The sequence below is a fragment of the Phalacrocorax carbo genome, chromosome 8, assembly GCF_963921805.1.
Source record: "Phalacrocorax carbo chromosome 8, bPhaCar2.1, whole genome shotgun sequence".
NCBI lineage: Eukaryota > Metazoa > Chordata > Aves > Suliformes > Phalacrocoracidae > Phalacrocorax > Phalacrocorax carbo.
This window is the reverse complement of record NC_087520.1, coordinates 46,478,963-46,488,470: the sequence shown is the minus strand read 5'-3', so window position 1 is coordinate 46,488,470 and position 9,508 is coordinate 46,478,963. Positions and strand designations below refer to the sequence as shown.

The following is a 9,508-nucleotide window of genomic DNA, read 5'->3' as shown; positions in this document are numbered from 1 at the left end:
CAACCCCCCCCCCCCCCCCGGGGACTCCGCGGACCGGGAGACCCCACAGCCGAAACCCGCCGACCCACAGCGCGCCCAGCCACGCACGCGGCTCCTCACCTGCCCCCCGGCGCGGCTCCGGCTGCCCCACGGCCCAGCACGGAGCCGAACCCGGCCACCGGACCATCCGCCGCCCCCCCACCCCCCCCGGACGCTCCGGGCCGGTTCTCGTCCCTTTTCGCTCCGACGCCTCGAGCCGAGCCGGCCCCGCTCCTCCGAGCTACCGGCGGTGCCCGCTCTGCTGCTCGGGGCCGGGCCCTGTTCTCACCCAGCCGCGAGAAGCCGCCCCGGGGTCTCCTCGGTGCGTCCAGCCCCGTGCCGTGCCGGAGCGGGGAGAGCCGGGTACGAGCGCGGAGCCCTGGGGCAGGGGTTGCCCCAGTGCCGCCGACGGTGTGGGGGTGTGTGTCGTCGTCCCCCGCCCCACGCGGGGGGCGCACACACGGTACACCCGCGGGCAGGGGCATCCCCGGGGAGCCGTGCGGCCGGGCTGCGCCGTAGGAGGGGAAGGTGATGTTGGTTTCCCATTTTCCCCGCAGCCTGATCCTCCCCCCTCCCCCGTACTGAGTTGCCCCCCCCGCCCACCCCTTCCCGCGCGTTACAGCCCGCGAAAAAGCTTTTAACAACCCCATCGACAACACTCCCTTTATCCCTCTTCCAGCAGCAGCAGCAGCGAGAGATTAAGCCAACTGCAGCAGAGAGGAGGAAGGCAAGGAGAGCCTTTTCAAGCAAGGGCAGGACAAAAATGCACGGCGTGGACAGGCACAGGAGAGGCTGCGTTATCTGGAAAGCACAACACCTACCCAAGGGCAGAAAATAAGGAACGAATCGTTTGCAAGGAGCTGCAGCAGACAGATCACCTTTTTCTTTATTGCTCTCCTGCCCTTTGTTATCCAAAGCGATAGGCTTCACCACCGGGCAGAAAATAGCTGCCTAGATTTACACGGACAACCAGAAACAATCAAGCCACCCAGGAAAAAGTTCACAGCAGAGGTATAACACATCAGCAGCTAAAACATTTGTTACGCAGGCACAACCAGGCACTAAACAAAGGCTTTCCAACATTGGAGATCTAGAACAGGTAGACATTAGCACAGAAGCACAAGGGGCTCCGTCACCCTGCACAAATCTCCCCGTGCCTACACACGCACACGTTCAGAAGTTTTTTATCAGAAAACGCCTGACTGAGCCATTTGCCACAGTCACGAGACTCACGACATGACACACGAGGTGGGCCCAGAGTTTTAAGGCAAAAATACCTCCCCCGCCCCCCACCCGAGATCTTTCAGGCTCCAGACCTGCCATCTCCCCGCACCAAACCTCCCCGGCCAAAGGGTTTCAGGTGGCCCAAAACACAGTACACAGAAAATAAACGGGGAAAGCCCTACATTGTGCAAAAGCGAACGATGCCCGACCAGGGCTTCTCTGCGGGGCCCGGGCTCGGCACGGAGCCCCCCCCCCCGGCACGAGCACGGGCCCGGGCCGGTCACGGAGCCCACCCCCCCCGCCCGGCCCCGGGCCAGGCCCGGAGCAGCCGACCCCCCCCCCCCCCACCCGGCCCCGGGCCCGGCTCGGGCCCGGCGCGACGGAGCCCCCCCCGCCCGGCACCGAGCCCGGCCCGGGCCCGGCGCGACGGAGGCCCCCCCGCCCGGCACCGAGCCCGGCCCGGGCCCGGCGCGACGGAGGCCCCCCCGCCCGGCACCGAGCCCGGCCCGGGCCCGGCGCGACGGAGGCCCCCCCCACCCCCGGCCCACACGGAGCCCCCACCGCTGCCCGAACTCACCCACCAGCGCTCTCCGGCCCCCGGCTACGGCCGCGCTGCTCTCTCAGGCGGCTGCCGCAGACGAGGATCGGGAGCCGCCAGGCCTCCAGGAGTCCCGAGGGGATGCCGGCCACCGCAGGGGATGGCTGCCTGCGGCCGGACTGCCGCGGCGCTCCCCGCCCAGCTCCGAGCAGTCTCCGCCGGCCACGGGCTTCCCACGCCGGGCCGCAGAGGGGCCCCGGCACCGCAAAGAGACCCCTCGCGACCCGGCCGCCCCACGCACCCCTCCCACCTCCGCTCCGCCGCGCACGCGCCACCGGAAGCCCGGGCCCCGCGGGGCGGCCCTTAGAGGGCGGCCGGAAGGACCGGCCCCCACCGGCCCCGCCCCCGCGCCGGACCGCCCCCGCGCCCAGCCGGTGAGCGCCAGCGCCCCCTGCTGGCCGGGCCGCGCTCAGCTCGCGAGGGCGCCGAGGGCCGGGCGGGGCGGGACGCGCCGGCTCGGGGCCGGCTCCTTTCGGGGCGAGCGGGCGAGCGAGAGACCCCTGCGGGCCCCGGTCACGGCCGGGCAGAGCCGCGCGCCCTCCGGGAGCGGCTGAACGGGGCTGCCGCTCGTGACACGTACCGAGCCGTCCGCGACGGGAGCGAGCAGAGGAGGAAGGGGCCGGCGGCCGCGGGGCCCTGCCCGCAGGCACGGGGGGGGGGGTGCGGGCTGGGGCCCGTGGGGCCGCCCTGCTGGGCCGCTGCCCTGCGCCGCACCGCGCTGGGGGCTGGGGCCCGACCGGCGCCGGGGGACCGGGGGCAGCCACGAGCAGGGGGCCTGAGCTTAGCCACGGCCTGCAAAACACCCCGCAGCGTGAGACGCTGCGAGGCCAAGGTGGTCCTTGGCAATGGGGGCGCCTGGGCTCGGCCTCCGCCGTACCCGTCCTGGGTCTGCGTGGCGTTCCAGGGGAACGGTGTTCTCCTTGGGCGGAAGGTGGGCTGGCCGTTCGGCCGTGCCCCGGCCGTTACCGATACTGCCAGAGGCGCTCGCACGCTCTGGCCCGTTACTGCTGCGGTACCGCGCCGTAGCCGAAAGAAGAGGTGTTGTGTTTTCTCACAAAAAAGCCTCCTACGGTCAGTGGAAGAAATAACCTCCTTCCGTGGCACTGACTCTTTTCGTCCAGTCCATAGCCGGCTTTCGGCTTTTGTCTTTACAGCAGTTAGTTTGCTTTCTGCCAAGCTTTCTACCTGCTGTGAAACATTTGGATGTTTTTTTCCTGTTGCTTTTTTTCCCCCCTACTTGCTCCACAGCTCCCACACCAACCACCCAGCGCGGCTCGCCTTTCAGCCCCCAGACCCAGGAGCCTTGCCCTGGGACGGCCCGTACATGTCAGCAGAGTTGTTCCAGCTCTCACCCTGTCCCTACCCAGCTGAGGACGTCTGTGTCCGTGGCAGACACCCAGACACTGCCCCTGCAGCGTGGCAGTCCCCTGCCCCGTCAGTGAAAACTGCGGCAATATCGGCTAAGTTTAAAAGCGTCGGCAGGAGGTGCAGGATACGTAAATAAAGCGGCGGTTGGCTGCCGGGTATGGGTGCGATATAAATACATTTTGTTTACAGGCCTTCGTGCCTATTCAGCGTTGAACGGCACCGCAGCCCACCCACCCCGGGGCTCACGGGGCTCGGAGAAGGGTCTCTCCAAGGGCACAACCTAAGGCAGCGCAGGAAGCCCAGCTGCCACGCTCCCAGTCGCCTCGGGACGCTTGCTTACAGCTACACCGACGAGGGTGCGGATGAGGCTGGAACTAGCAGAAATGCTGACTCTTCTGGCCTTTTATTTGCGGAAGGCACAGCGCGCGAGCCTCGGCGGCTCACAGGAGAAGCGTGCGGCGCTGCCGGACTCTCATTCTCAGCTCACGTACTACTGCCAAAGCTCCTGCCCTGTGCTGTGCCAGATGCCGGCTGGCGTGAGCACCTGGGCTCCTGAGGGACCCCCTTGTCCTGAGAGCCAGAGGTACTCGCTTCCCTTTGCATGAGGCCTGTAGGAGATAGACCCTGCAATTTAAAAAATCTGTATCAAACGTGGCAGACTCAAAGGGGGGCATTTTAAAAAAGGCAGGTTTGTTTTCTTTTTTAACTTTACGATCTACAGCCTAGCAAAGAGCTCCCTTTCAGTGTCAGTCGCTTGGCCTTCTCCCCTACTGACGAGGTCCCAGCCTCCCAGTGAGATCTCGCTGGAGATATTCTCAGTTTCCCTCAGGTACGGGGCTGCCCTGGCCCGAGGCCAGCGAAGAAGCTGACTTTGCCCGTGCCTGAATCAGCAACACGTCCAGCAGGCGACTTGCAGAGCCCAGGGAACCCTCGTAAAGAGGTTTGGGGGTGGGCCGCGCCACATCTGCGGCATCGGCCGTGGGAAAGGACCGGCGCAGTAAAGCAGGTGGGTGAAACCGCGGTCCGCGCCAATACGTGCTGCTGCCTGGGGCATCGCTTTGCTGCGGGTCAAGTCAGATGCTCTCTGTAAGAGTCAGTCAGGGCAAAGGCCGCAGCAGATGTCTTTTCTGCTCATTTTAACAAAGGCTGGACGGAGCCCATAGAGGAAGGCACTACGCGTCTTGCTGGGTCTGTTTGCCTGCCTTCTCGTAAGCCGTCGCGGAAACTTGCACGAGCAAAGCCTGTGCAAGCTGATGACAGCCACGCACGGTTGAAGAGGGAGCAGACGGTGAGAGCAGAGGTGCGCGCTCAGGCTGTGCGCTGGAAGCTAATGCTAATGCTGCAAAATAAAGAGTGGATTTTCTTTTTTGGGTTTAGGTGAGCGCTAAACATGACATGTGCGTGTGTGCGTGTGTCTCTCGCAGGTTTTTCTCATACACCCCACCCCCCCGCCCCAAAAAAAACACCCGCACATGCCACGCGTTAAACAGTGGTTTTCCATTGTACTTAGACGTGCTTACATAGGTGTGTTGGTTTTTTTCTTTTTTAATGCAGAAACAGCAATACGATAGATTTAATACAGCTAGCAATTAGATGGGTGTAGCTTTAGAGCGTCGGCTCTTTACAAAGCAACTGCACACCTTCTTTAACTCACAGTTTAAACAGGTAAACTTGCAGTGCATCACACGTGCTTTGTACAGTCACGGTCCACACGGCAGGCCAGATGCTTCCCCCTGCCTTGTCCTTGTTCCCCCGACTCCGACGGGACCGCCGAGGCCACCCTGGGGACAGCGCCGCTTTCTAGCAGCTGGGTTGCTTGCCTGGACGCCCCACAGACAAACAGTCATTTCCCCACTGAACCTCTTCTCAAATATTTTCCTAGCCCTGCAGGCCCCAGGTCCTTTGGTTCATATTTCCTTTTTTCCGGGCTTGATGCACAGGACCGACGATTTCCAGAAACAGAAACAGAGGCTGATTCAGTCCAGGCTAAACATTCTCTGACCTAAACCAAACTGCCTTCGAAGAGATAGCTGTACTGTAGGCACCACCTCGGGAACAGAAGTTGCCCTGTCATTAAAAAGAAAAAAAAAGAAGAAAAACAAGGCATTTCAGGCTGAGGAGGCTGAACGGTGTGCTGGGGGCAGTGGGGGGTTGGAAAGAAACAGTTCAGACGATTAGAGCAAGCTTAGCGTTGCAAAGCGTGCCATTATTTTTAATTCGGCAGTCAGAAGAAAATAGATTCTGACACTGATTTCCTGTGTGCTGCGGGAGTTCTCTCCTCAGCATTCCTGTGCACCATTTTACTTTTGTGTCCCGTCCGCTTCGCTTTTGCGCTGTAGCTCTCCGGTTCTAGCTACGCTTCCCACCACCCCCATTACGCTTTGACAAGCCCAGCTCTCACTGTGCTTCCCTTCCCTTCCCTTCCCGTATGCGCGTGCAGGGAAAAGCCCGCGCGTCTGCCACTACAGGACCCGCTCTGGGGGGCAGGAGAGATGACGATGCTCCCTGACAGAGGACACAGCTGAGGGGCGGTCCGCCGGGGCTGGGGAGATGGCAGCACCTTCCCTCAGCTGCCCCATCCGAGCACAGGTGCAGGTGCGCACTGAGGAGAGACAAGCAGGCAGGAGCCGCAGAGCGAGAGAGAAAATAAAATTCACGGGTGGGTGCTACTTGCGTCTCATTTTTAGCGCAAGGGATGAATTCTCAGCACATTCTTGGAGCTGCCCCTTTGGGACTCACGGAGAAGAGGGAGGTTGGCCACGCGGTGCAGCCCAGCTCTGCTTCCCCTAAATGGTTTTACTGTTCAGGTGTTGCCCTAATCTGGCCGGTACCCCTGCAAAGAGTTTGGGATTTCTGCTGCCTCTCCGGGCCAGCCACAGACCCCGACTTCATCGCAGCGAATGACCCTGCGCTCGTCAGAGCGGTTGCCGAGTCACATCCCGCTGCCTTCCCTGCAGAACTGGAGACCCTTTTTCAGCCCTTGCCCCCTCTTCTCTCAGCTCGTCGCCCATCCCTTTATCAGTGCCGGCACCGATCCTGCCTCCAGCTCGCCCTGTCCCCACCTGCGAGCGCCCAACAGGAGCTAAATGTCTCCTCAAGGATGCACGGAAGAGACGCGCAGGTAACCCAGCACAGACCCCCTGCAAACATCTTCTTTCCATTTGCTTTCCTCTCCTGACACGAAGGGATGACTTAGGAAAAGCGTACTGCTCGCATTTCACCTGCACCGCTTCTACTTTCACTCTCGCTCTCCTTGGCAGTAATTAATAGCGGTGGCTGGGGGGGCTGGGGCATTCCCCCAAAGCGGCTGCGGTTACATCCGGGCGGTTGTGGCACTCCATTAGCTTTGTAATTTTAAATCTAAATCTTCTGGAATTGTTAGTTCTGGTCAGGAATCACCCGTACCTGCAAATTTTCTTAATAGCTACGCTTGAACCCAGCCACTGTTTAACAGCTCACCTTTATTTCTCTTCATTTAAGAACCCAAAGCTTCGTTTACTGCTTGGGTTGGAAGCAGGAGCTGTCGCTGCCTCCGAACTTTCTAACAGCCCTGTTACAATTTCAGTACTACCCGCTCCCAATTTAGCTTTCCGGGTCGATTTTCATTCTAGATTCTAAAATTTCCTTATTTTGTTTCTGATCAGGAGTCATTAATGCCTGCAGTTGATTTAATAACGGCTGCATTTAGATTGAGCTATTAATGACTCGCAACTCTATTTATGGCATAAAAAAGGACTGCCTTTATTCTTTTTAATTACAGATTAGGAATAATGACTGCCTGGTTTGTTCAGTAATAGCTGCGATTAAACTGAGTCACGACTCCTCCCTAAATAATATGTGTTTATTTGCACTCCTACAATTTAACCTCCCCTTCACCGGTCAGGGGCACCGACAAGTGCCCGCGCGTACCTCCGCGCCCCCTGCGCCGGCTCCCCAGGGAGCAGCCTCGTACCCTGACCAGAGTCTGCAGCGGCCCGTTGTCGGCCCAGCTCCTCGCCCTCGAGCGGCGGATCCGCTGCTGCCCAGAGGGGACGGAAATGGCGCGGGGTAAATGATAATATGAAATGATAAACGAATAAAATGATCTCACGAGGGGGAAGAAAACCAGCAAAGCAAAAACCAAACCCCAAACAGAACACCATACCACTAAACCGCCTCACCGCCCCCTCAGCGCCCAAAACAGCATCCCGGGAGAAAAAAAGCAAAGCAGGCCACAAGGGACCTTTCTAGTACAGCTGCTGCCAAAGAGCGCCAAGCTCTGGAAGCCTTACCTCAGGCAACGCCTCCGCTTCTCTAAACGCCAGAGCACGCCTGCCCGGGGGGCTGAGACAGCCCCAGAGCTGCGACCGCCCGAGGGAACACGGGAGCCCCGGCGCCAGAGGAGCCCGGGGGCAGCGAGAGCTGCCCGAGCCCCGGCTGGGGCTCTTCGACCCCCGGGCCCCGCCCCCGCCCTTCCCACAGCGCCCCGCGAAAGGGGCGGGCCGAGCCCCCCGAGGGGGGAAGGCCCCGGGAGCCGTACGGGAGCCGCCTGGAGCTCCCGGCGCGGGAGGGGGGGGAGAGAAAACACCCAAACCGAGCCCCCCCCCGAGCGGAGCAAACACAGGCTCGGGCCGTTGCCGGGGGGCGGGGCCTGTCGCTAAGGGGAGAGAGCCGGCACCGCCCCCCGGGCCGTTGCCAGGGGGCGGGGCCTGTCGCTAAGGGGACAGAGCCGGCACCGCCCCCCGGGCCGTTGCTAGGGGGCGGGGCCTGTCGCTAAGGGGAGAGAGCCGGCACCGCCCCCCGGGCCGTTGCCAGGGGGCGGGGCCTGTCGCTAAGGGGAGAGAGCCGGCACCGCCCCCCGGGCCGTTGCCGGGGGGCGGGGCCTGTCGCTAAGGGGAGAGAGCCGGCACCGCCCCCGGGCCGTTGCCAGGGGGCGGGGCCTGTCGCTAAGGGGAGAGAGCCGGCACCGCCCCCCGGGCCGTTGCCAGGGGGCGGGGCCTGTCGCTAAGGGGAGAGAGCCGGCACCGCCCCCCGGGCCGTTGCCGGGGGGCGGGGCCTGTCGCTAAGGGGAGAGAGCCGGCACCGCCCCCCGGGCCGTTGCCGGGGGGCGGGGCCTGTCGCTAAGGGGAGAGAGCCGGCACCGCCCCCCGGGCCGTTGCCAGGGGGCGGGGCCTGTCGCTAAGGGGAGAGAGCCGGCACCGCCCCCCGGGCCGTTGCTAGGGGGCTGGGCCTGTCGCTAAGGGGAGAGAGCTGGCACCGCCCCCCGGGCCGTTTCCAGGGGGCTGGGCCTGTCGCTAAGGGGACAGAGCCGGCACCGCCCCCCGGGCCGTTGCCAGGGGGCGGGGCCTGTCGCTAAGGGGAGAGAGCCGGCACCGCCCCCCGGGCCGTTGCCAGGGGGCGGGGCCTGTCGCTAAGGGGAGAGAGCCGGCACCGCCCCCCGGGCCGTTGCCGGGGGGCGGGGCCTGTCGCTAAGGGGAGAGAGCCGGCACCGCCCCCGGGCCGTTGCCAGGGGGCGGGGCCTGTCGCTAAGGGGAGAGAGCCGGCACCGCCCCCCGGGCCGTTGCCAGGGGGCGGGGCCTGTCGCTAAGGGGAGAGAGCCGGCACCGCCCCCCGGGCCGTTGCCGGGGGGCGGGGCCTGTCGCTAAGGGGAGAGAGCCGGCACCGCCCCCCGGGCCGTTGCCGGGGGGCGGGGCCTGTCGCTAAGGGGAGAGAGCCGGCACCGCCCCCCGGGCCGTTGCCAGGGGGTGGGGCCTGTCGCTAAGGGGAGAGAGCCGGCACCGCCCCCCGGGCCGTTGCCAGGGGGCGGGGCCTGTCGCTAAGGGGAGAGAGCCGGCACCGCCCCCCGGGCCGTTGCTATGGGGCTGGGCCTGTCGCTAAGGGGAGAGAGCCGGCACCGCCCCCCGGGCCGTTGCCAGGGGGCGGGGCCTGTCGCTAAGGGGAGAGAGCCGGCACCGCCCCCCGGGCCGTTGCCAGGGGGCGGGACCTGTCGCTAAGGGGAGAGAGCCGGCACCGCCCCCCGGGCCGTTGCCAGGGGGCGGGGCCTGTCGCTAAGGGGAGAGAGCCGGCACCGCCCCCCGGGCCGTTGCTATGGGGCTGGGCCTGTCGCTAAGGGGAGAGAGCCGGCACCGCCCCCCGGGCCGTTGCCAGGGGGCGGGGCCTGTCGCTAAGGGGAGAGAGCCGGCACCGCCCCCCGGGCCGTTGCTATGGGGCTGGGCCTGTCGCTAAGGGGAGAGAGCCGGCACCGCCCCCCGGGCCGTTGCCAGGGGGCGGGGCCTGTCGCTAAGGGGGTGTGTCCAAAGGGACGCTGGCAATGCCCCTGGA

At 64.3% G+C, this 9,508-nt stretch overlaps 1 long non-coding RNA gene across 1 annotated transcript; it reads right to left on the bottom strand.

Moving 5' to 3' along the window:
* Positions 1-4,720: 4,720 nt before the first annotated feature.
* On the bottom strand, positions 4,721-7,451 carry LOC135314856 (uncharacterized). Its single transcript, XR_010374339.1, has 3 exons — positions 7,118-7,451; positions 5,883-6,041; positions 4,721-5,275 (listed from the first exon to the last, which is right to left on the bottom strand). It is a non-coding gene; the product is annotated as an uncharacterized LOC135314856 (long non-coding RNA).
* Between the last annotated feature and the right edge of the window lie 2,057 nt (positions 7,452-9,508).